Genomic DNA, 25,717 nt, shown 5'->3' on the forward strand with positions numbered 1-25,717 from the left:
GAGGAAGGAATGTTGCTTGAGCAAGGTAATATGCCAGAAGCCCTAGAATCTTAAGATTAGGGAAAGAGGCTATCTTAGGTGTTAACAGAAATAATCTCTCTCTGTCTCTGTGTCTCAATCTCTCTCTCTATCTCAATCTCTCTCTCTCATTCTCTCTCTCATTTCAGTGATTAAAAGGAAAAATCTTATTTCTTTAATTTAGCTTTTTTCTTCCCTGAAATAAATGAACGCTATTTTAGTGGAAAAACTTCATATAAAAATTCTTCCTCAGCAGCATAAAAAGTATCATGTTAAATTATATAGCTTGGAAAATATTGTTACATTTCTTCTCCAAATGGCAAGTGGAATAGAAAGTGCATAAAGAGAAAAATATCCGGGTGAAAAATATACTGTCTTTGTAAAGCTCTTCGGTCTATTGGAAAATGGTAGGAAAAATCCAATATTTATTGAGCACCTACTATTTGCCAGTCTTTTCAAAACTTTAACTCCTTTTATCTGCCCCCTAAAGTCTGTGTAGTAGATATCATCACCTGTAATTTAAAATGAGGAAATAGACCATGAGAAGTGAAATAGCTTGTCTGAGACCACACGGCTCATGATAAATTGGAATCCAGGTCTGCCTATTTCCAATGACTACGATTTTCCCACCAAGCCACACAGATCCCAAAATAGAACATAAAGATTGTCATGGTTGCTACATAGCCCTCAGGACTGAAGGACTTTGCCCTCAGTGTCTGGGAGTATCGCTAGCTGACAGCTCTCAGCCCTCAGTTATCTCCGAGAATCGCCCTCAGCCAGAAAGAACTGCTTTTCCCACCATCACACTCCGCCCTGAGGAAGCCTGCATCTACTCACTGGGCGAGTCGTTGAGGTAGTATGAAGCCCTTCTCCCTTGGCAGGCCTCTTTGTGACTGGACCACAGTCCAACTACCCCCTCTACCCAGTCCTGCTTCCTTTTCTTCCCTTCCATAAAGGCTGACCCTAACATTCCCTAATAAATTGTCAGCACGCTGATCTTCATCTCCGCACCTATTTCCCAGAGAACCTCACCCATGATGAGGATAGACCCATTTGCTTTTTTAGACCAGTGAGAGGATAAAGAATGGCTCGTTAAATCATAAATTTCCTTATATTAGTAGATGGTTTACAATTTCTGCATTCAAAGCTCCAGTAAAAATGTTAACAGAGATTTAACTGAAAAGTGAGGAAGCTTCCCCGACACACACTACATCTTTTCAGTGTTCTTATCCACACCTAATATGGCCAGAACTATGTAAACAATTCACTTTTCTTGAGTATTTCCAAAGTATGCAACTTAGGCTCCACAGAAATCAGAACTCTTCGAACTTATATTTCATTGGTCTGTTTACATATAATTATCATAATTTCAATTCATTTGCTACTAACAGGTTTGGTAACAACCACAACTTACTCTTAGCAAGCTGAGTTGGAAGCAGCAGAAGTTTGTGGGCTGGCCAGAGAGTAGCCGAGTGGTCATGAGGACCTCACCTGCCGTGGACATCAACTGGTACGATTTATAGAAGGAATGGAGAGTGGCAGTTAAGCTGGCAATGTGGTTGATTCAAAGTTTGTTAAGAAAGCTTCTACCGTATTTCCAAACCCAAAGGGTTGGTTGAATTATTCTCAAGTTATCTGTGTCCTCTGAAAATTGATTCATTCACTTTTCTAAAATGTTATTTAATTTTCATAATTTTCATCCAATGCCCCTTCCCCAACATACCTTCCAGTAATACCTATTGTAATATTGTGGAAGAATCCTATTCTATGTGGTCATCATCATATTATATATTTGCATAGAACGAATACTTAAAGAATTAACCAGAGTGTGTGTGTATTTGCATGTGGGAGAGAGCATATGTTATATTGGTATTCAGGAGATATTTCAATCACAATATATTTTTTACAATCTCTGAATTTCCTGAAGAAACATCAGTGTTTCCCAGTGGCTGATTGAGTTATGACTTTCTAGCTTTACTTTTCAGGAATTAGGGATGAACTCACAAACTAGTTGTTACCAATTTGGGGTTATTTTATCACTAAATATAATTTTATATACCATGGTCAAGTACCATCATTTTAGGAGAAGAAACTACTTTTTTCTCAAGAAATCAGGATGGATAACAACTTAGACAAGATAAATACTAATCAAATTCTTTTTTTTTTTCTTTTTTCGATGAGGAAGATTTGTCCTGAGCTAACATCTGTGCCAGTCTTCCTGTGGGACGCCTCCACAGCGTGGCATGATGAGCAATGTGTAAGTCTGCATCCGGCATCCAAACCCATGAACTCCTGGACACCGAAGCAGAGTGCACCAACTTAACCACTACGCCACCGGGTTGGCCCCTTAATTAAATTCTTTGACTTGGAATTGAGAATGAAAAATTTTTAAGTGAATTTATGAGGTATAAATATTAATTTTTCTCTGAAAGTAGAGCTATACAGTAGGAGACAGGAATGGTAGAGAGAGGTAAACACCACCTCAATCTTCAGCATATCTCCCTTTCCTCAGTTCCAAGTGTTCCCAAAATATAGATAAGTTACATGAGAGCTTTCTAAGAATCCCAAGAAGAGAGAGAAGAGTAGCAATCCCTCCAAATGCATGGCTGTCAAACAGATCAGACGACAACTCATAGTAAAAATAATCTCCACCCCACAATACAGTCCACGAGAAAAGCTCTAGATAATATGCATGTATTATCTGAAATTATACATTGCTAAAAGTGACAACTAAACTTGATTAAGGTACAGAAGCTCTGGAGAGTTCCTCTGTGTCTGTTGGCTGCCTTAGTAGTTGCAACGCCCACCCCCGCAGAGAGCATCTTCCTGAGCCCAAAGGGAAGACTCAAAAGGGCTTTCTTTGACCTGGGATAGCACTTCTTCCTGCAAAGGCTACAGAACGACCTGACGTTGGGTAGACTGTCCTCGCAGCGAGGGGGCTCGCATCCGCCTCCACCACAGGGGAAAGACGGAGGTTCAGGAGATTGTCTCAGGACGGTCGGCTTCTGCCTCAACTGTTCCCAGTCTTGAAAAAGCACCCCTGGGAGACGGTACCCAGCACATTTACAAAATCTCATAAGTCGTAATAAATTATGCAAGATACATCTAAAGAAATGATTGACATTAAGCTTTTCTTGTTCTTTTAATATAGTTTGGATATTTTGAAATTATCTAAAAATTCTGGCAGGGCATTTGAGCCCCTAGCCAGGACTGTTACTCCATCCCAAGAAAAGGGAGCCAGCACTGTGAGAAACATGCATCTCTTCTTTTTAATACTCACTCAAACTGAAAAATAAAAAAGAAAGAAAAATCAATACATTTTTAAAAATACTTAGAAGAGGAAAAGAGATCCATTGGCAGGAGGTAAACAATACAATAATCTTTTAACACCTGCAGTATTTATGTGATAAATTTACCAAATCTCAAATCATCTGAGGGCCAAATTTACGAGGCCCCAAATCAGAAGACTTATTGTGATAGATATGAGCATGTTTATACTAATATGAAGATAAAAAGCTGACTATATGAAATTGGAATATGCCTGAACAAACAGAGTCACAGAAAACAAAACTGTATAATCAAAAATTAGGACAAACGATTTTCAAGACATTTTCTAGAAAATGCATGTTTGCAAAGTTAGTATGTTTGCAAATTTCACATTGATTTCCGAATTTCTTCAGGATCAGCCTTCAATAAACCTATATTTTGGTACGTAATTTCAGTTCTCTGTGTAATTGCTAGGAGTCTGGCTGATATAATATAGCAAGAGCTCTAGAATGGTGGACCTGATTCGGGATCTTTTGATTACTAACTAGCTCTTCTCATCTTGAGCAAGCCTCTTAAACACTCTGCTGCAGTTTCTTCCATTTCTGAAATGAACAAGAATAATTTCTATCTATAAAACTAGAATGAGAATCAAACAAAATCTACACAAACTGTTTGAAAATTAATTATAGCTACAGATGCATAAAGTATTATTATTGCACAGAAACCACTTGTTAAGGTGAAGACCAAAAGTTACAGTCACCTCAGCTCACCGTGTGGCACAGCCGGGAGCCTGACAACATAAATATATCACCCATCACTACTTCCTTTTCTCCCTGCCTCTCATAATAAAACATCTCACTTTTCCGGCTTCTTCCATATCTTCTTTGGTAATCATCATATTCCAGGCCCTTTTACTGACATGTTGACATACCCTTCTCCTAAAATGCTTCTCAGAGACATCCTCCTCGATCCCTTTAAGTTTTCTTCCACTTCGTGGGATCGTGCTGCCCAGTCTCTGACACTGATCACTTCATATCGACAAGAATGAGGGCAAGAATAGCTCCCATGAATTAAAAAAGAAAAAAAAACGGTGGGGCTCTCTTTTAACTGATTTCACACTGAGAAAATTTATTCTGATGTTTTTAAAATTGCTTAGTTCAATTTCAAAATTCAAAACCAGCACAATTTTACCTAAGCATAATAGGGTGACTAGATCTGTAAGCATATTTATTTTTGAATGGGGTAAAGGGCTTGTTAACAGTGCAGACAGAGTTCCTCTCTCAACTCTCAAGCAATAAATCATCCACGATGATTTATGATAAGAACTTTCACTCGGGCAGTGACCACAGGAAGAAAAGGAGGCTATGACAGGATCAAAAGTCCTATGGAAAACAAAATCAATAATACTGATTGTGATAGTATTTATTGGGGAAGGGAAAGCCAGATATTTTCTAGGTAAACAATTCAATAAATAGTGCTACTATCGACCCAGTACGGAATGCCCACCCCTAAGCATCCAAGCTAGCAAACCAAAGGCTTTCCTGGGTATGCCATTCTCTCTGCAGAATCTCTGTACATTTGCACAAGCTGTACCCTTTGCACTAAATGTCTCTTTCTTCCCTTGTCTGCCTAGAAATCTCCTTCAGAGTCATATCAAAAATTTTCATCTCTTCTTGGAAACTTTCTTTCAGCCATCAGGCAGCTACAGGCTCCCTTCGCTTCCTTCTTGCTCTATTTCTCATACTTCTAGTATATTTCCTACATTTTGTACTATAATTATTCGCAAGTCCGTCTCCTGGTCCTCAAGGACAGGGCTGTGCTTTACTCAGCTGAATGTCTCCAGGGCAGCAAACAATACGTGGAACATGCTATAGATTCTAGGGCTATTTCCTGAAAATGTGAATGGAAAGGTAATGAGTTAGCTTTGGTTTCTGAGTATGAATGGAGAGATATTAATTACATGGTCGAAAACATGGATCGGAAACTCAGAGATGGCACATAGACATGGATGCAGGAATGATTTAGATCACTGAGAAAGACTGAGTACTAGAAGGAGGGAAAAGAAACGGACAAAAGTTAAGGAGGCAGGAAAAGAGGGAGCGAAAGCGGCCCCCTAACCAGGTGGAGAATCAGGAAAGAGTAATTTCATAGGAACCAAGAGAGGAAGAGAGTCCAAGTGGAGGAAGTTGTTTACGGTTTCAAGCAAAGCTGCTTCCTTATCTGTAAAATGTGGAATATGACACCTAATACACAGGATTATGTTGAAGACAAAGTGGAATATGTGACAAAGCTTAAAACAATGCCAGGGACAAAATGGTGACTGAATAATTATTTCAAAATCAAATACAATGAAAATTGAGATGAGAAAACCAGATCTGGCAATGAGGAAGTAGATGGAGATGACCATTGTGGGAACAGCTTCGTTAGAAAGGAAAGGATAGAACCTAAAGTTCTGTGGGGTGAGCAATAAAAGTGAAGTGAGAAACTAGAAAGCAAAAAGAGACTTTCCTTTTAAGAACTGCATTGATGAAGGAGAGAGGAGAGAGAAGTTGGTGGCCTCAGGAGGAGGCAGGCTTGTGTGGGAAATGTTTGGTTGTAGGACATGAGAATTTTGAGCATGTACATAGCAGAGGAGAAGGAGCCAAAGGAGAGGAAGAAATATTAGACCAAGGGAGGACAGAAAGGAGAGGTTGGGATGGCTGTACATTTAATGAAAAATTAAGAGAAGTTACAAAATTCTCTTTTCCGCGGGATGGGAGATTAGGTTTCCTGATAACAGTGAGGATGGTTTTGGGATTTAAGAGAAGTCATAAACATGTGAAGTGGCCATCAGGAGAATGGGAAAGGAAGCTGCTGAGGGGCAAGTGGAAAAAATGTTAAGCTGCAGTAGTGTCTAATAGTCCCTACCTGTTGCTCTGGTCTTGCTTGTCTCACCCCAAGTGTTGCCTGCCACCCATAGGGTTAGCCCCTCATCACTGAGAGTCCCCTTGTCCTTCTGGAGAAGGGGGAAGAGTCCAGAGATGAACTCTTGCTGCCCAGGACTTTTTTCCCTCTAGGACCAAAATCACAGTGAGGCAGATCCCTGGACACTGAGAGCTGATCTTTGCTGCCCATGGGACTGAATTAAGAAGATGAATTCCAGATGGTCAAAGCAAACTAAGGATAACATTACCTGGATTCAAAGCATGAAATGTTTTTTTTATTTTTCTTTCTTTCTTTCTTTCCTCTTTTTCTTTTTGTTTTTGCTGAGGAAGATTTGCCATGAGCTAACATCCATTGCCAATACTCCTCTTTTTTTGCTTGAGGAAGTTTAGCCCTGAGCTAACATCTGTGCCAATCCTCCATTTTTTTTTTTTTTTTGTATGTGAGACACCACCACAGCGTGGCTGGTGAGTGGAGTAGGTCTGTGCTTGGGATCTGAACCTGTGAACCCAGGCTGCCAAAGCAGAGCACTCAGAACTTTAACCACTCTGCCACAGGGCCATGACCAAAGCATGAAATAATTTTTTAAAAGGTTGTTTTCATTTTAACAGTATAATCTGATCCTAGAGTTTTGAGTATGAAGCTCCCAGTCTCTCAAAGATGACACAAAGAATCGGACTCAAGGCTTCACAAAATCATTTCTAATCTTAATTATAGGAAAGTAATTCTCATGTGCTTTGCTGCCTCCAGGTCATTTCAGTTTTCAACAAAAGCTCTGCCATGGGAGTCTGGGTCCTCAGTTCCTCTGTGTTTTTTCTATAATAACTTCTTTATGGTCCATTACCCACCCCTCCCAATGAACTTCAGTCAGGAAACCCTCAAGGAAGAGGCTCCATCTAATCCTTTTATTTTTCCCTTGTTTTTGAAGTTTCCTAATGTCAATAGTATCCAACTGATCAGTTGTTCAAGAAATTCTTAAGGACAGATGAGATAAGATAAGTCCATAAGGAGAATCTGACCTGCAAGGAGTAACTTCTCCATTCAGATCTCCAAAGTGTCCAAGGCTCCTTCTCAGGAGCCTCCTGACTTTGGTTTACTGCCGGAGGCCCAGAAGCTTCCCTCTCCTTCAGCAGGGTCCAGCAGCCCCTCCATCCCTTGGTTTCTGGGCCCTCCCCCAGTAGCTGGACACAGACCTGTCTCATTCTTCTCAACTCTTCCCACCTCCATCCCTTCTACCCACCCGCCTCATCCTTTCTTTTTTTCCACTATAGATAAGCATCCTGGTATTCTTATATTTAAATGTGGAGTTACATTTAAATGCTTAATCTTAAGGAAAGAGATAGGAGGTGATCAATTTAACAAATGGGTAAATTATAAAGTTTAAGGTATCTCACAAAGTTCCTGCAGGAAGTGTCCCTGCCTCCATGGACAAGGGGTTAACTGGAAGCCTCTGGGTTTCAGCTGTCTGCTTTGACTCTCCCAAGGCTACATGGATACAGAGTGTCAGCCAGCCGGTGGGCAGAGCAAGGCCTTGATCTTAGGTCTGTCAGGCTCCAAAGTCCATGTCCACAATAGTTATGCTTCTCTGGTTCAAGAGGAGCTTGAAAACCTGCCACGTTGTATTATCTTTATTTACCTGACAGGTATTACCTATATTTACTTCATGAGTATTACTCTTGAAGGTTGAAAACTTGTCAGCTTTTTTCACTTTTTCCTCCCCAGTATTACTTATAAATATGGTTGATAGGAATCCAACTATGGGCTTGTGTGGGTCCCCAAGCACCCTCACATGAGGGTGTCTTCTGGCCTTACAAGGTGAGTAGATCTTCCAGTGTTAGAGCAGCTAAGGGTTATACTAGAAAACTGCAGAATATTCCCATGGGCTCTCACTATAAGAAAATACAACAGTGGGCAGAGGTGTAGAGAGGGTGACAATGTTCTACCTTCCTCCTGTACCCAGAAGAACACAAGGTTGGCCCTATGCATGAGTTATCTATTTGCCGCTGTCACAAATTACACAAATGTGGTAGCTTAAAACAATCCAAATTTGTTATCTTATAGTTCTTTAGATTAGAAGTCCAACATGGGTCTCATTGGGCTAAAATTAGGATGTCAGCAGGGCAGAGTTTCTTTCTGATGGCTCTGGCAAGATTCTGTTTCCTTGCCTTTTCCAGCTTCTAGAGGCTGCCCCTGTTCCTTGGCTCATGGCCTCTTCCTCCAGCCTTAAAGCCAGCAGGGCAGCACCTTTAAATCTCTCTCTGACTCTGACTGTTCTGCTTCCCTCCTCCACTTTTAAGAACCTTTGTGATTACATTGAACCCAACTGGATAATCCAGGACAATTCCCTATTTTAAAGCCAGCGGATTAACAACCTTAATTCCATCTGCAACGTTAATCCCCCTTTGCCATGTAAGCTGAAATATTTACATCTTTTGGGAATTAAGACAGAAATATCTTTGCAGGCCACTGTTCTGCCTACCACACCTTTTGGGAATCATACTTGAAGAACAAGGCCCACCATTCCAGGCGGCCAAAGACAAAATCAGGTGGTACATAAGGGAGCATTCTTGAAGCAGAAGCTTGACGCCAGAGTATTTCTCCTCTATTTTCCTCTCTCTTCTGCTCCCCTTCCCTCCTCTCCACTCCTCTCCCGTATATGAGACTATAAGGCAATATTCCAGCTGAGAGTATTCTCATGGAAGGCAGAAATCCAGAGAGAAGAGGCCATTCAGTTGGAGGTGTGCAGAGTTACGAATTGCCTACTTGAAACCAGGGTAGAGAAGTTGGAAGGTTCCTCTTTCTCATCTGTAAACTGGAGATGCTGTTTGCCTCTCAGGCTTGTGTGAGGATCCAGTGAGATGACAGACACAATGCACCCAGCACATTGCCCTATCACCTTCTGGACTGCTTCATGAGTGCAAGGATGTTACTAGTTTCAGATCTGTCCAAGGGGAAAAAAAATGTTTTGTTTCTCTACAATTTTTTAGAATGTTAGCTCTGAAAAGGAAACAGCAGGATTTAAATCTCTGGTTCATAAGCAATGAATTATAAAAGTTGTCAATTGGTGACAGTGACCCAGGGTTTATTGATCAGGATGTCTTTATTGTATTCAAGAGAATATAAAAAGTAAATTTTTCCATACATTTAAGAAAAGTTCTCTGGCAAAGGAACTTCGCATAATCTTTAGGAAAGGCTGCACATAATGAAAATAGGTATTTATCATAATTCCTGGTGGCAAGCGTCTAAAATTAAATCACGCATAGTTAGTAATAATGTTAAAACCCATAATATTCTTCAATTATTATAATAATGTCTTACCTTTAGCAAGTGTACTACAAGTTTCAAAACACTTCAATTTACATTAGTTCACTTTTAATGCACACAGTTTCTGCCCTAACCTAATTTCCAGTTGGCCCATAAATTGATTTATTTACGCTATTAGTCCTTGGGATTAATCAGCTCTTCCAGCTGTTTTGAATTTACCTAAATAAATAGGGCTTTCCTGATACAATTAGTCCAACTATTATGAAGTAATATGGAATTTAACAAGAAAAACGCACATTTTCCTAAGAAATGTCAGACTTTCATGGTATAGTCTAATGAATTTTAGCCTCCCACCTCTGGCAATTTAGCATTTACAGTATATGCATAACAGAAAACTATGCCACAACTCCTAGTCTGATAAAAGTTCTACACAACATCCGTGCTCACAGATTTAGGATTTTTGAAGACAGGATAAGAATTTGCTACAGTATTGCTAAATCCACTGCTGGAATAAAATCCTCTAACAGTGACTTCATATACAGTGATCCATAAGCGACAGTCAGTTCTGCTGAACCAGCTTACCACTGACTATGGTCACCTCTCCCACTGTAGCTAAAGGAATGGACTCTCTGTGAGTCACAGATCCTCTGAGCTGGACTTATGACTAACCTGTACCATGTGCTCAGCTTTTGTTTCCTAACCTAAGAACGGTCGGTGTAATGATGCAACTCCCTTGCTCTCCACTGTGAATGTTCTATGTGTATTCACAGAATAGATACATGAAACCTTTGGCACAAGAGTTTTTCCAGTAGGATCAGCAGCCTAGGCTGGAGGTCAGGAGGGGAGTTAAGACGGGAATGTAGGGTCAAGTCTGCCTGCTTCCTATTGGATCAGAATTCTTTGAGCTGTACCAGTGAGAGGGGTGTTTTAAATTCATTTTGTCAGAAATTATTCACTGTATATTTAGGATCAAAACTGAAAATGGATTCTCTCCACTCGACGGAAAATGGGTGCAACACTGTTAGACATTTCCATGGAAGGAGTTCTCAGAATGCCTCTGTGACTAGCTTCACGCCCAGTCTCACAGGGTTGAAGGCTAGAAAATGGTAAGCATGACAATGTAAAGCATTTAAATAACCACTTAAAATAACTTTTTGCAAATGACCAACATGAATATCAAGTTTATTAGCAAACTATACTTATTTTTAAAATTATCTTAATTTTTTAAACTCTGAATAGCCTGTCATCCAAAAGACATTTAGACTACTTAATAATGTTGACAATTTCATCTCTTGCCTTGTTGCAGTAACTGAATTCTTAAAAACACCATGTGTCTGTGTTATGAACACACGTACCCACTCAGGGATACACGCAGGTTCAAGTGCACAAACATAGAGTTTCTTGTGACAGCATTTCCCTCAGCCATAGATTTGTCATATGGAGGAAAATATCCAGTTTTACGTAAAAGTAGGATGTGTGGGTAGTTATTTTGAGATTTTCTTATTAGTCCCTGGCATAATTTTTTCAAACAATCTAAAAGATCGCACCTAAAATACATTTATTTTTAATATAACTATTTGCCTCTAGGCAGTTCAGAGTGAATCATTAACAATTTGTTTCCCCATTGTCTCCTGTTTAAACTTACTTGATAATGGAATGTCATATTGTTGTCTTGTTTTTAAAAATTTTTAATAACAACACAGGAAGGTGAGAATCCTATTGTGGAGAGTTTCAGAAAAAAACACCTCAGGTCAATAAGCTGATACTTTTCCCAGGACTTAATTTGAAAACTTGTAACAAACAGGGAAAGTAGCATGAGAGACACAAATGGATCACCAGCGTCAGGGAGCAACCCCTGACAGGACCAGGAACGTTCCTCCAGCCTCTGTTGGCCAGTCCTCCCCCGCCACTAGGCGCTCCTGCCCTCTGCCCTTTTGTTTCTGATGAGATGTAAGCAGCTTCCTGTCCAAACCACATGTGGTTATAGTTCCCTGATCTCTATAGCAACGAAAAACAAAAGAAAGAAAGTTGACTCCACTACGAGTTAACCCGGAAGTTAGAAATTCTTCTGTGCTGATTAATCATCTTTCTGCCATTGAACTTTCCTGTCTTTAATTTAAGAAATCCTGTTTGCGTCACCCTCTAAGTGAGATTCCAGATAACAGTGCCTTTCTTAGGGAAACAAAAATATTGAGTGGGACACAGGCATTCATGTGAAAGTTTACGATTTATCGCTGTAAATTTGGAGCAGTGATATTTGTTCAAATTCCCTACCATATAAATGGGCAATTTAGGAAGAGCATTTGTTCTCATCAAATTACTATTACACACAGGATCTTTTTACCATAAACTTTAAAGAACTGTTATGTTTGTTGAATACAATATTGTTTGAAGTTGATGAAATTTCAGCTGGAGGCTGATCATCATTTAGTTACATGGAGACTTTTTTGGTCAACAGCTTTATTAAGATATAATTCACATACCATACAATCCACCCATTTAAAATGTACAATTCAACAGTTTTAGTTAATAAGAGTTGTAGGGACCAGCCCCGTGGCTGAGTGGTTAAGTGCATGCACTCTGCTTGGGCGGCCGAGGGTTTCATGGGCTCGGATCCTGGGGGCAGACATGGCACCGCTCATCAGGCCATGCTGAGGCGGCGTCCCACACAGCAGAACCAGAGGCACTCACAACTAGAATATACAACTATGTACTGGGGGGCTTCGGGGAGAAGAACAAGAAAAAAAAATGATTGGCAACAGATGTTAGTGCAGGTGCCAATCTTTAAAAAAAAAACGAGTTGGGCAACCATCACCACAATCAATTTTAGAACATTTTCTTCACCCAAAAATAAACCACTGTACTCTTTAGCTATGAATCCCACAGTTGCCTCACCTCCCACCCCACAGCCCTAGTCCACCAGTAATCTACTTTCTGTCTTTATAAATTTGTCTATTCTGTACATTTCATATAAATGGAATAATATAATCTTTGGTCTTTTGTGACTGTCTTCTTTCATCAGCATAATGTTTTCAAGGTTTATTCATGTTGTAGCATATACCAGTACTTCATTCCTTTTTATGGCCAAATAATATTCCATTGTGTGGATATTGTTTACCCATTCATCAGTTGATAGACATTTGGGTTGTTTCCACCTTTTGGCTACTATGAATAATGACTGCTATGACCATTCTTGTACAAATTTTTGTGTGGACATGTTTTTATTTCTCTTGTGTATATAACTAGGAATGGAATTGCTGTGTCAAATAATAACCTTATCTCACTTTGTGAGGAATCGCCTGTTTCTGTGTTCTGAATTGGTACTTAGACTAACATGTCTTAAGCCTAATTGTCTGGTCACCTCAATTATCAAAACTCCAATGCAAATCAGAAGAGAAGAGGGGGGAGCCGTGAGGGGCCAAAACCAATACCAAATCACCTCCCACCCAAATTCACATCTGTGCCGAGAAAAATCCCATAAGCTCTCGCTAAGAGTCTGTGGGCTGGTTATAATAACTTTTTTTCCTGATTTCTTGAACCCTTGAAGATCAGAAGAAGAAAATTAGAAAATCGGTGAGAGTTTTTGGAGACCAGATTACTGATGGCAGCAAGAAAAGACAGCTGAATATCTCATAGTGAGAAAAGAAACGGAAAGCAAAACCATAAAAAAAGATCCAAGGCCTGTAAACACTGGGGACTGTTTAGCTTCTTCAGGGGAGAAGTCCCTAAAGACCTGTACTCACTCTGCGAGGTCACTGTATCGTATCGTAGTGCAATCACTGATACTTAGTCTTAGCACAGTCTTCAGCAATCAACAAAAGGCACAGTTATACTATTGAAGTAAGTGTGGAAGTTTTCAGTAATGATTTGAAGGGTTACACCTAAACTGATACAATTTTTTAAAGTTCATTTGTTAAAATTATTGACTTTCAGGGCTGAATGGTCATCTCCTACTTAGTGTGATGCCACAGAAAATCTAGCAGGGGGATTATAGAGAACTGGTTGAGATCTGTAGGGTTGTGAACTTGAGCACAAAAGAATAACTTTGGGTCTTACTTTCATCCTACATGAAGTGCTGGGTCTGAAATGAATACTATACAAAGCTTCTTTTAGATTTTTTATTCGCTTCTATCTCTTCCTCACAAGGAAGACTCTATGAAGGATTAGGCATATTCTAATTTCCCAAAGGAAAATAAAAGAACAAGATACTCTGAGTACTTCGAGAATCTTTTTGAACTCATAGACTCTTCATTTAGAAACAGTCATTCAGGAAACATTAAATATCTACTAAGTGTCAAGCTTTCTGATAGGCTCTTGAGACAGGACAATGAATGAATGAATGAAGTCTAGTTCTTTCCCTCAAGGATATGCAAACCATTTATCACATATCTATTATCATGAATGACAGAAGTTTACAGGGGTAATAATGCTCACAGTAGATCTCATTTCTTGATCATTTACTATGTACCAGGAAGTGTGCGAAGCACTTTACACGTTTTCATAATTTAATTCTCATAACTCTGTGAGGGAGACACGGGACACACGATTATTTATTCTCAGGCACAGAGAATTCAAGTAAGTTGCCAAAGATCAAAGTGGTGCCTGTGTGGTTCTAATTCCAGAGGGAACACAGCAGGAAGAGAACAGTTCTATTGGGGGGGACCTACTTTCAATACATTTAGTCCTTTCCTTTCCTCAGCCCTTCCAGCAGGACTACACTGGAAGCATATGATAAGAATGTGTTCATTCTACTATTGTGTAAATGTTCAGATGCAGGCAATAGAAAATACTTTAGCTATTTTAAGTAGAAAATAATTTAATACAGGAAATTAGAAAATAATTTAGTATAGGGAATAAGGCATTTACAAAGTTGTTACAAGAGCTGTAGGAACAGGCGCTGGGGTGGGCCTCCAGGAATGACTCCCAGAACCACACAGTAGAACTGGCCTGCCAAGAGTATTACGACTTCTGGGAGGGGATCCAGGAGCCAGCTCCTGACTTCAGAATCATCCTTGCCTTAGCTGTGATCTGGGACCACGAGTCCATGGCTGCCACTGTTGGTCCCAGTCACACAAATCCTGCTAAATCTGCACGCACTAAATGAGCGTCTCACACTAGACCTGGCTCCTTGGTTAATTCAGTTCTGAATGCAAGTGTCCTTTGAGGGTATCTGATAGGCAGGCCCTGAATCACATCTGGAATCCTCACTTCGAACACATCTGTGATTTTCTTTTTTTATTTTCAGCCTCTGCTTGTTAGAAAGAGGTTGAAACAGATGTTTAAAAGAGCCAATCCAGAATATCCACTATAACCAAGAAGGAATTCCTGGGCAAACTCCGCAGCCCTCATCAGTATTTCATCCCAATGTTTTAAAAGTCCTTGTGGTTTCCTCCACATTCTTGATGGATTTTCCCACATTTCAAAATGCATTTCTTTTTAAACACATGGTCTTATTACAACTCCAATTTTTTTGTGTGTTATTTTTTCTTACGTATAAATGAACAAGCAAGAAACATTTTAAATACAAGTATCTATTTGGTGGGTTGGTCCTCTAAATTTAACTTGATAGTTACAGTGGTTTTTTTTTTTTCTTTGGAAAGAGTAAGCATTTTCTGGTGTTCTTCTTTGGAATCTCTTATGATGGAGACACGATATTGAGAGCAGGAGGGACCTTTGCCTAGGAGGCCTTGCATGCTCCGAGATAAAATATAAGAGCACAGCAACAACATGATAATATCAAAACAGAGGCCAAGGGAGGGCTCCCTGAGAAATCACTAAGAAATCTTGTCATTCGCTATTTACTTCATCCAGAACACCTGTGTATGTTTAACAGCTGTAAGCTATGTATATATTGAAACGCTGGTTATAATAAACTCAGAGTGGCCATCAGCCCTCTCCGCATCTATCCTGATGTGTACATTGGATTGCAACACCAACACCTATGCTGTTATTTTGTCCATAGCGTTATTTGAATCTAGCAAACTGCCTGAATTTTTATGTTCTGGTTTTGGGGAGAAATAAATAGGAGCAAGTTTCAAGTTCTTAGGCTCCTGTTCTGTGCAGAAGGACATTCTCAAACTGCTGAGATTCACTATCCTAATCCATCCTCAGGACCCCCATTGCAATTACAAATTCCGCCATCGGTACCCATCCCCCTTAGAGATCGCTGGATACCATTAATATCCTTCACTACTCAACCCGTATTCTTGTACTCTTACAGTTTCATTTCCTTGCCCTAAGCCACAAGCACACATCTCTGATAAGCAGAAAACTGTGCTAACCTACAAAAGGCAGATGTATTGCCTGGAGAAGCCTATCTTGATGGAGTCCCTGAATTGATATCTCAATAGAACACACAAAGGAAGACTAGGGTTCCCCAAATCCAATTAAATCTTGATGAACTACTACAATTTATTCTGGACTTCCAAATTTTTAACGGGGCACCTTCAAAAACCACACAAAGCAAAATGCATTCTGTAGAAAATATTAATGATAGAAGGCTTATGCATAGTCCCTAAAATTTGGGAAGAATATCACATTATTAAAAGCAGAAAACTTGAAAACAGTGATAGACAATACACTTTTCAACAATGTCCTCTTTACTTCTTACTTTTTCAAGCTGTTAATTTTTTCCCTAATTTTTTAAAATCATGTCATTTAAAGACAGTATCCTGGCATGCCCCTCATACCCTATCTCCGCTGTTATGTAAGGAGGTAATGAGGCAGCAAATACGCTATTTTCCCATAGCCTATTTTTTGTTTTCTAGCTTTATAGGGCAATTTTAAGTACTTGTGCTTGTAGCCAGAGCTACTATACGCTTCTGATATTTTTTAAATGCCAGCTACCAAAAATATAAATAAACAAAAGAACCCATTCGCCATTTTCATCAGCCTTAAAAAATGCTTATCACTATCCTAAGTCCCAGGCCCTGGATGCTGCTGAGGAAACTTGGTGCCCCAAGAAACAGGCCAAGATAAACATGCTAACCAAATGTTCCTATGACTGAACATATCGTTAGGTACTCATGAACCTGCTCGTCTCCCGTGATGAATGGAATTAAGCTGCATGAATAAAATTACACATATATGTAAGTGTGAATCTGTGTGTGTGTGTGTGTGTGTGTGTGTGTAATTTTTACTTGGCCAGTCTCATCCAGTAGCAAAAAAGACTTGGAATCCTTTATGACAGCAATGAGACTAAATGTAGACATGATGGGTTTCAGCCCTGGTCACAGATAAGGTGGCTTATGTGACCTTGGGAAAGCTTCTTATGCCTGCAGGATCCATGCTTCTTCATGCGTAACAAAGGAGATAAACTAAATGCTAAGATTCTGTGTGTCTATAACTGAATATGACAGAACACCTTTAACTCAAAATAGAGCATTTGAAGGAACTGTTAGAGGACTCTACCTGAGCTGCAAGGGTGTCTATAATGTGGCCCCTGACTGCTGGACTTGATGTGTGTATATGTTCAGTCTTCCATAAAGCTCTCTCAATTCAATAGACTACAAGGACTATCCAAACTTCTTATCATTTAAAATCCACAAAACAAAACAAAATTTGGGGAATAGTGAGCGATTCTTATTAGAGTCCATGTCTTAGTTGCATTTTCTGAAATATCTAAAATAGCCATTAATAGTCACAAGGGCTCCTCTCCTCATTACACTTACTTGGCTTTTTGAGAAACAAAGCAACACACTGGCTACCTCAGTCACAATTTCCCTACCCATGATTTCAGTTTTCTAACTGCTAGTTTTCAGAGTCTTTCATACACTATATTCCTTGAAAAACTTAGAAAATGTGTTCTATTGTCATCTTAAAACCTCTTCCAACTTACGCCATCTTGAGAAATTCAAGTGTGCCTGGCATTAGTTTAACCACACCAGCTATTTCCTATTTATAATTCTCCTAGAATTTAATCTTTTATTTAGGAGGATTCAATGACTCTGTTCTTTCACATAATCGTAGTTTTAGCAGCAAACAACATACATTGTATACTAAACAGCATCATTTAATTTTAAGGAACATCTACATAATGGTCGCCATATGGATATTGAAAACAAGATGGGTAATGTAAGCCTATTATGTTGCTTAAAATATATCATGAGCATAACTAAAGGAAATATTGAGCCAATTTGTCATAGTTGTTTATTCTAAAGTAAAGGAGGAAAAAAGCCTTTGTTTTACAATAAACGGAGGCCCATACCAGCATTGGAATTTAAATTACTTTGCTATTCCTTTTTCCATGGCCTAGTTTATTTGCTGTAACTTTATGAATTAGATACTTTTCCAAAGAGAGATTTTAATTCACAAATCCACTGAACGACTGTGAAGATGTTCACTGTTGTGGATATAAACGTAATGCAAGGATTTCCTGTAACTCATCGCTTATTCCAGAGTGGAGCAGATGCTTTCTCACAAGGCCTACATCTCTTTTATGTGCATGGCCCACTTGACCCTCTAAGACATTCTGGACACTTATTTATTCAACACATACCTGTTGAACATCTACTATGTGACAGAAATTTTTTGAGGTGCTGGAGACTCGATAAATAAAAAGCTGAAAATCCTTCCTTTCGTGGAGATATAATTTAATTGGGAATACAAACAGTCTACTAAATAAATAAGTAAAATATATAGTATTTTAGAAAGTGAGAAGTGCTTAGGAAACAAAGAGGATGAATATGAAATATCAGTGGTGGTAGCTACTATGGAATGAATGTTTGTGTCCCCCCAAAATTCATATGTTGAAACCCGCCCCCCCCCCCCCCCCAGTGTGGTGGCATTTGGAGGCGGGGCCTTTGGGAGGTGATTAAGTTTAGATGAGGTTCTGAGAGTGGTGCCTTCATGATGGGATTAGTGCCCTTCTAAAAAGAGGAAGAGACAGGAGAGCACTCACTCTCTCTCCATGCACACACACAAGGGAAAGGTCACACAAGCGCTGAGCGAGAAGGCAGCTTTCTACAAGCCAGGAAGAGAGGCCTTATCAGACACCAACCCTGCTGGCACCTTGATTTTGGACTTCCAGTCTCCAGAACTTTGAGAAACAAACTCCTGTTGTTTAAGCCACCCAGTCTTTGGTATTTTGTTATGGCAGCCAAAGCTAAGATGATGGTCAAGTTTGAAGTTTTAGGTAAGTAGCCAGGAAAGTAAAGATGTGAAAGAAGTAAGGAAGTAAGCTATGCAGATACTAGAGGAGGAGCATTCCAGGCAGAGGGCACAGCAAGTGCAAAGGTCCTGAGGGAAAAAGAGGATGAAATGGAGAAAAGAAAAGACTAGAGAAGGCAGTAGGATATGAGGACAGAAAAGTAATCCTGAGTGGCCTTCTAGCTCACAGTAGCTATTTTCGTTTTTATTTTGAGTGACATGGGAAACCATTGGAGGGCGCTAATCAGAGAAAGGAGAGATGTAATCTGGTTTATGTTCTAACTGTATACGTCTTGCTGCTATGTTGAGAATAGATTGCAGTAATCCAAGGTCAGAAGCAGGGAGACCAGTTTCGATTCTATTGCCATCATACAGATGCAAAGTAACAGCAGCATAAGCCAAGCTAACGGTATTTGGTATGATAAGAAGTGGTGGGATTCTGAGTATGTTTTGAAGATAGAGATGACAGGATTTACTGTCAGGTTGGATCTGGGTTACGCAAAAGAGAAATTAAGGATTATACCAAGGTTTTTGGCTTAAGCAGCTGAAAGAGTAAAGTTATCATTGAAGGGAGCTGGTTTTGTGGAGAAAATACTGGAAACTCAATCTGGGTCATGTGTTTCAAAGAGAGAAAATAATCAAATATCTCTGTTTTATCCATTAAGATGAAAGCTCAGAAATGACTGTTGCCCCTGAGAACACTTAGGTCATTGATAACTGTGATAAGAGCAATGTTGTGGTAGTCGTAAAGCAAAAGCTAGATTGGAATGTGTTCAAGAAAGTGTGGAAGGAGAGAAATTAGAAGTAGTGAGCAGAGGTTCCTCTTCCAAGGAATTTTGCTCTCTTTTAAAGAGAGCACAATATGGGGTAGTGTATGCAGAGGGAATGTGATGTAAGAGAATTTTTTAGAGGGGAAAAGCAATAGCCTATTTCTAAACTGGTAGAGATAATCCAACAGAAAGTAAGAAGTTGATGATGCCCCAGGAAGGGCATGATGAATGAATAGGTGAAAGAGCATAGACTCTAATGCACATGTATAGAGGCTGGCCATGGCTACAGATGGGGACAGTTCCCTCCATAGTGTCTGGAGAAAAGATAGTTTATAGGCATAGACGCTGATGAATAGGAGGATGCAGTGGTGGGAACTTTTAGAAATTTCCTTCTAGTTGCTTCAAATTTGGGGGGGAGGGTAAAAAGCAAGATTACCCATTGATATGAGGATGAAGAAGGAGATGTGAATTTAAGGTGAAAAAAAGTATAAAATAGTTGTCTGGAAGAATGGGAGGGAGAACAGACTAGTTATTATTAACTGGACTCTAAGATCTACCATTTTTGCATGAGTAAGACTATGTAGTAATAATATAACTATTTGCACAATTAAAAGCTTATTTAAGAAAGCAAATAGTTCGAATTAGTTTAGGATCACTGGTTACCCAGATTTTTCCCACCGTGGCCCTATCTTTAGGTTAGGATATGCATTGTTACCTATGCCACGAAGGGAAGGTCTATTTTGCATGTGTGTATGGTCAGTTTTCATGTCTTTACTTGTATATTTCAAGAAATAGGCAATGTTTAATATCACAAAGTATAGAATGCTAATATTATAAAGTAATCTGGGCCATTTCTATTATTTTACAGATGAGGAAACTAAACCACAGAATCATTAAGTGACTCCTCCAAAATCTTATCTTCAGTTGCTTGTTCAGGCAAAACAAGGACGCACTTCCTCCAACTCCTAACTCATTGCTCTTCTCCAAGCGTTTATATACCGGCTTATGTATGAAAAGTGAGAAGATACATCTACACACATAATGTTTATATTTTCAAAAGAAAGCAATTGAAAGAACAAACCAAAGCCTAACAAAAGTAATTACCTTTAAGTGTACAGAAGAAACAGGGTAGAGAAGACAGGATGAAAGCTAGATTTTTTTTTTTTTTTAAAGATTTTATTTTTTCCTTTTTCTCCCCAAAGCCCCCCGGTACATAGTTGTGTATTCTTCGTTGTGGGTTCTTCTAGTTGTGGCATGTGGGACGCTGCCTCAGCGTGGTCTGATGAGGAGTGCCATGTCCGCGCCCAGGATTCAAACTGACGAAACACTGGGCCGCCTGCAGCGGAGCGCGCCAACTTAACCACTCGGCCACGGGGCCAGCCCCGAAAGCTAGATTTTTTTAATGTACCTGGTTTTATATTTTGGCTTTCAAACCATGTACATATTTTATATTAAAGAATTAAAATTTTAAAAATCATAAAAAAATTAAACAAATAAATCTAACTCTATGCTAAGTTGTTTGCATAACCATACAGAGAATTTTCTTTTTTTTTAAGATTGGCACCTGAACTAACAACTGTTACCAATCTTTTCTTTCTTTCCTGCTTTATTCTCCCCAAATCCCCCAGGACATAGTTGTATATTTTAGTTGTGGGCCCTCCTAGTTGCAGCATGTGGGACACCGCCTCAACGTGGCCTAATGAGCAGTGCCATGTCCGCGCCCAGGATCCGAACCAGTGAAACCCTGGACCACCAAAGCGGAGAACATGAACTTAACCACTCAGCCAGGGAGCTGGCTCCCAGAGAATTATTTTAAGTGACCCCAAAACATAGTATTTTGACTTTAAATCCTTGGTTGCATATAGCCCAAGGACAAAATGAATTGCAAAGTAATCTTAAACTATATTCGGTTAGTTGTAATAATATTTTTGTTATTTTGAAGCTATTAGAGGTATATTATAGGACCAAGTAAATAAAGACTATGTTAATATCATTAGGAATCATGATTTTCAGTGAAAAAGAAATACAAATCTAGAATCAAGGAAGTTAAGTAAAGCCCTATAAGCTTAACTCAAATCGAAAATATCAATATTTTCTTTGTCCTTTCCAAAAATGCCTAGTTCCTAGCTGTGTCCAAGGAAATGCCCCGTGACAATGATAATTCAGGAGGAGCATCCTCAGTGTCCAGATTCTGATCTTTAAATACTATTTCCCACCCCTCCCCCAGAAGAAACTACCCAAGCTCCTCGGAAAAATGGGCGGATCTAGGCCAAGGGTTAGAAATATATAGAGTGAGTCTAGGAGCTTTAGATGTGCCGAAAAGCAAGAAACTTCTCGAAAAATGACTAGTTATCTCAAAAGGATCACAGAGTCAATTTCAAGGGGCTTTAACTGGGCTGATATAATTTGTGCATCAAAAGAATAATGGCTGCAATAGATTGAAACACATCAGGAATGTGAAAATCCCCAAGTTCATAACGATCTAAGCACCACACAGGCACTCAACGGTCGTCCTTAGAGGCTTCTTGGAAACCAACTCATTACTCTAAAAAAATAACAAAGAAAGGTAAAGAATCAAGCCAGTCTTTGCTGTACAAAATCTATTTCAGTATAATCAATTAGTTGATAAGGGAAAATTTGTGGGAAGCATTCCCCCAATCTAGCTGCCATTGTATTGTGACAAGGTCTGGCAATGGAAGGAGAATCGTGCAAGGCACTTCTCCAAGGAACATAATTCTTTAAGCAGAATCCTTTGTCCTCCTTTCTAAAGCCTATTACTGATTAACGTCTTCCCTCTGTCCTGGAAGCCTTGTAAAAACAGGCAGAACTAGCAATAAACATATCTCAAAGAACAAACAGCAGCCCCCAAGGATGAGGGGGTCTATATTCCGTTAATTAGATACTCGCTGTCCTCCTAACTTCTTTGAAGACCCTGAAACTATGTAACCTCTTCCTAAACAATCGATACGTATGCTGCACATCTGGTATGTAGATAACCACCTTTGATTATTACCTTTAGTCACGCACTGCCCCTCACCTATTGTTCCCATGACGACAATAGTTAGACCACCTCATGTGATTTTTTCCTATAGAAGTGTACCCTGTCCCCGAAATAAATTGGACTTGCTTGCAACTGCTTCGAGTCTCACTTCTAGCACTTACACTTTCGCCGACGCCGTCTCTCCCGCGGGAACCTGGACTCTGCCGAGGCTGGACCCCGGCAAAAATTCTTTGAAAAATCACAGCTGGTAAATGCAAAGGGAATGACAGAATCAGAAAATCAGTTTTGCAGTCCCTAATGAAATCATGGATCTATGCAACTATCAACATGGATATAAAACAATCAGTGAGAAGTTAGGGGAACTTTATAATGGATGCATCACGCTGACATCATCTGGACCCATCTGGATCTTAATATCACTTCAACAGAAGAATCCGGCATTTTGCAACAGGAAGTCCACTGCAGCCCTTATGCAACATTCTCATCAAAACTTTGTAATCAAGCCTCTATAGCTACCATTTTACAGTAGCTATAAGGAAATGAAGAACCAGTTAAATGACATATTGAAAAGTAATCAGCTGAATTCAGTTTGTGGGAGATTCTACAGTATAAATGACTGAGTTTCTTCAATAAATAAACATTAAAAATGAGGGAGAGGAGGAACAGTTACAGAGTAAACAAAAGAAGAAAAACCTGAAGGACATAATGAACCCAATGTAATATATGAAACTTAAGATCTTAATTCAAACAAACCAACTTTAAACAGACATTTTTGAGAAAACTGAAGAAATTTAAACGTGGGCTGGGTATTAGATATTAATAACTTACTTTAGTTATGTTTACGAAGTCTTTATTTCTAGCATGTACATACCAAAGTATTTGCGGAGTGTATCCTATTGTTTTTGGCTTACCTTAATATATGTACTTGGTCTCCACAGCCAAATGAAAGTGCAATTCTCCCAAATAAAAGTACAGGGGAAGACAGATGAAACAAAATTAGCAAAACGTTGGTAATTGTTGAAACTGGGTGATTACGTTAACAGTTCATTATACCATTCTCTCTCTCTTCTTGTATGTTTCAAACTTTTCCGTAAAAAAGAAGGAATACAGCAGCAGTGAAGATCATTGTTCATAAATCCTTGTGCTCGTATGTTTTTCCACTTAGAATAATTGCTTAGAAGTGTAATTGCACTTTTCAAGTTTTGACATATGTTTCTAAATTGTGTTCTGGAAAAAGTGTCAGTTTACATACTCTCTCCAACAATACATGATCGAGTCAATTTCCATTCTGTTGCCAATCTGAGTTTGATAAGTCTTTTTAAATTTGCTAGTCAGAAGGGTGACAATATCTCATCACGTGTTTGCCTGTGTTCATTAGATTAGTAATAAGGCTGAAATATATATATAATTCACTGACCGTTTATACTTCTTGGGTGAATTGCCTGTTTATATCTTTTTGCCTATATTTCTTTTCAGGAATCAGCTACTCCCGAACTTTTCAGTTTTAAGAGGGCTTTGTATAATGCAAATACTCACTCTTTTTTTTCTATCACATTAATTGCAGATATTTCATTTTCATCAGCCTCATTTATGGTGTTTTTTGCAGTGTAAAAGTTTTGAGTTTTTATGTATTCAACATTTTAAATCTTTAGTTACATATCTTTCTGGCTTTTAGTTCAGGCTTAAGAAAAATCTTTAACATTTCAAGATTATAAAAGTGTCCCAGAAGACTTCTGGTTCTTTAATACTTTTATTTTAAATGTTATCTTTGATCAATCTGGAATTTATGTTTATAAGGACTGTAGTAATGTTCTAGCTTTATTTTTTTTTCAAATGGCTGGTTAATTATCCCAAAATTGTTAATTAGAGAATTCGTCTTTTTTTCTACAAATTTTAACGCCACGTACATCATATGTTTATTGCCAACATGTACCCGGTTCCATTTCTGGAACCTTGTCTACTTCATTGATTTATCTATTAATTCATGCATCAAATTTACATGGCTTTATTTACTTCAGCTTTATAACATGTTTTAAAATGTAGTAGGTAAAAGTCATTTCTCAGAACTTTCTCTTTTCATTTCTTTCTTTTTTTTTTTTTTTAAGGAAGACTGGCCCTGAGCTAACATCTGTTGCCAATCTTCCTCTTTTTTTTTCTCCCCAAAGCTCCAGTACATGGTTGTATATCCCAGCTGTAAGTCACTCCAGCGCCTCTATGTGGGATGCTGCCACAGCACGGCTTGATGAGCAGTGTATAGGTCTGCACCCAGGATCCGAACTGGCAAACCCCAGGCTGCTGAAGTGGAGCGTGCGAACTTAACCACATGGCCACAGGGCCAGCCCTCCTCTTTTAATTACTGATTCTTCTCACATATTTTGTCTATATAAACATTGGAATACATTTGTCATGGCTCAAAAACAAAATAAAGTTGGGGCCAGCTGTGGCATAGTGAATATGTTTGGCATGCTCTGCTTTGGTGGCCCGGGTTTGTGGCCCAGATCCCGAGCGCAGACCTACACCACTCATCAGCCACGCTGTAGTGGCAACCCACATATAAAACGGAGGAAGATTGGCACAGATGTTAGCTCAGGGCTAATCTTCCTCTAAAACAAATTTGAAAATTAAAAAAATAAAGTTTCCTTGGGATTGGTACTATTATTGCGTTAAAATCATAGATTGCTTTAGAGAAATTGACAATTTTATGATGAGTCTTTTTATCCAGTAACAAAGATACAGGATGAGTCCATTTTAGTCAAATCTTCTTTTTATATCCCCAGGAGAGTCTTAAAGTTTCTTCATAATTGTCCTTGATATTTCTCGCTAAGTTTAACTCTACATAATTTATTCTCCATGTTGCTATTGTAAATGGCATCTTTTTCTTTTATATTTTTATATACAATAAGCTGTACTTATTTAAAGTATACAAGTTGGTAAGTTTTGACGTGTGTATAGAGCTTTGAATCCAACGCCACAATCAATACAGTAAACATATCCATCAACCCCCAAAGTCTCTCTGTGCTCTGTGTGCTGCCACCCTCCTTACCCCACTACCCACGCCCTGTCCCCAGGCAAACACTAATCTTAATTTTCTGTCACTATGAGTGAGTACATGTTCTCAAATTTTGTATAATTGGAATAAAACAGTATGTACTTCTTTGCCAAGCTTCTTTCACTCAGCATCATTTCGAGATTTATCCATTGTGTTGAGTGCATCAATATTTCCTTCCTTTTCCTGCCGAGTAGTTTTCTATCATGTAGATATACCAGAGTTTATTAATTCATTCATCTGTTGATGGACATTTGGGTTGTTTCCTCTTTTGTCTACTAG

This window comes from Equus caballus, chromosome 4 (genome assembly GCF_041296265.1).
Source record: "Equus caballus isolate H_3958 breed thoroughbred chromosome 4, TB-T2T, whole genome shotgun sequence".
NCBI lineage: Eukaryota > Metazoa > Chordata > Mammalia > Perissodactyla > Equidae > Equus > Equus caballus.